The sequence below is a fragment of the Anas platyrhynchos genome, chromosome 12, assembly GCF_047663525.1.
Source record: "Anas platyrhynchos isolate ZD024472 breed Pekin duck chromosome 12, IASCAAS_PekinDuck_T2T, whole genome shotgun sequence".
Lineage (NCBI taxonomy): Eukaryota > Metazoa > Chordata > Aves > Anseriformes > Anatidae > Anas > Anas platyrhynchos.
Genome location: NC_092598.1, coordinates 24,115,001 through 24,117,500, shown reverse-complemented (window position 1 = coordinate 24,117,500; position 2,500 = coordinate 24,115,001).

Below are 2,500 nucleotides of genomic sequence, written 5' to 3'. Positions count from 1 at the left end.
TCAAAACCTAAACCCAAAAACTAAAACCTAAAAACCCAAAAACCTAAACCCAAAAACGCTCCAAACACTAATCCAAAAAAATAAGACACTCAAAGCACTAACACAAAATATTAAGATGCTCAAAACCCTAACGCAAAAAATTAAGATGCTCCAAACCCTAACCCAAAAAATTAGGACACTCAAAACCCTAACCCTGGAGAACCTAACCAGAATAAATAAATAAATAAATAAATAAATAAATAAAAATAAAATTTTAAAACCCTAACCCTAAATAATTGACCAAAAAGAAAACCCTAAGACCCTAACCCTAAAAAACCTTTCAACACTACAACGCATAAACTCTAAAACCCTAACACAGTAACCCTGAAAAACTTAAAACCTTAACCCCCAAATCCCTAAAATACTAACCGTTAAAAATCCAAACCTAAACAACTTAAAATCCTAAACATAAACCCTGAGAATACTTACCCTGAAACCCAACCCTAGTGCCCTACCCCTGAAACCTTAAAAGCGTCAATCAATCTTTGGAAAATAACATAGGCTCAGGAGAGGATCTCACTACGCTTACCCTGACTCTGACCCTTACCCTGACCCTAACCCTAACCCTAACCCCTAACCCTAACCCTAACCCTAACCCCCTGGCAACCGCACCCCGCACACTTGGTTCCCCCCTCATTTTGGTTCCCCCCCCCCCCCCCCTTGGGTTCCCCTCAAGCCCCATGGACCCCCCTCGGTGCTCCCCGCAAATGCGTCCCCCCGGCAACCGCACCCCGCACACTTGGTTCCCCCCTCATTTTGGTTCCTCCCCCGGTGCGCCCTGCAAATGCGTCCCCCCGGCAACCGCACCCCGCACACTTGGTTCCCCCCTCATTTTGGTTCCCCCCCGGTGCGCCCCGCAAATGCGTCCCCCCGGCAACCGCACCCCGCACACTTGGTTTTCCCCTCATTTTGGTTCCCCCCAACCCTTGGGGTCCCCCCAAGCCCCATGGACCACACCCCCCTTGGTGCCCCCCCACAATTTTGTACCCCCTGCCGTCCTACCCGTGCCCGCAGCAGCCGCTCGCGTTCCGCCAGTGCCTCCCGCACCCGACGCTGCATCTCGGCCAGGTGGAGGCAGGCGCTGGGGGGGGGGGAATAAATTGGGGGGGGGCAATTTGGGGGGTTCTGGGGGCATTTGTGGGGCTGCGGGCACATTTAGGGGGTGGAGGGGACTGGTTCTCATCTGTAGGACTCGGCGTTGAGCCCCCCCGGGGGCAGCTGCAGGGCCAGGATGCCTGGAGGGGTGCGGGGGGGGGCATGTCAGCACCCCCCAGACCGAAACCCCAAAACCGCTGCCGTTGACCCCAAAATCGCCGCTGTTGACCCCAAGGTGGCCGCTGGTGACGCCGGTAGGGCCACCGGGCGCCCCGCGGGCCACTGGGAGCGGAAGACGGGCATGAAGCTGCCGGTGGACGGCGGCCACGCTAAAATGCTAGGTCAGCCGCGGGTTGGGGCTTTGGGGGGGGCACCCCATAGGGTCACAACCCCCCCAAAACCCCCCCGGCCCCATAGAGACCCCCCCCAGCCCCACAGATCCCACCCCAAACCCTGCAGGTGCTCCCCCAAACCCTACAGGCACCTTCTCCAGATGTTCCCCACAACCTCCCAGCCCCACAAGTACAATGTGTCCGGGCGGCGCCGCGCTAAAATGTGTCTGGGCGGCGCCGCGCTTAAATGTGCCCAGGCGGCGCCGTGCTTAAATGTGTCCGGGCGGCGCCGCGCTAAAATGTGTCTGGGCGGCGGCGCGCTAAAATGTGCCCTAACCCTAACCCTAACCCTAACCCTGCATTTCCAGGCATGCTCTGGGCACCCAACATGGCCTCCCGGAAGCCTGGTGCCGGAAAACTATATTTACCAGCATTCCTTGGACAGCCGGAACAGCCAATCACGGGCCGAGTTTTCAAGAATTACATTTACCAGCACGCACTGTAACCCTAGCCCTTACCGCCTTTACAAAAAAGCCTCAAGCCCTAACCCTAAAAATCCTCGAAACCCCTACAGACATAACCCAAAATATTTACCACACTAAACACCTGAAGACCTATGCCTAAAACTCCTCACCCAATAAATTAAGACGTTCAAATCCCAAGCCCACAAAATTAAGACGTTCAAATCCCAAGCCCAAAAAATAGGACTCTCAAAACCTAAACCCAAAAACTAAAACCTAAAAACCCAAAAACCTAAACCCAAAAACGCTCCAAACACTAATCCAAAAAAATAAGACACTCAAAGCACTAACACAAAATATTAAGATGCTCAAAACCCTAACGCAAAAAATTAAGATGCTCCAAACCCTAACCCAAAAAATTAGGACACTCAAAACCCTAACCCTGGAGAACCTAACCAGAATAAATAAATAAATAAATAAATAAATAAATAAAAATAAAATTTTAAAACCCTAACCCTAAATAATTGACCAAAAAGAAAACCCTAAGACCCTAACCCTAAAAAACCTTTCAAC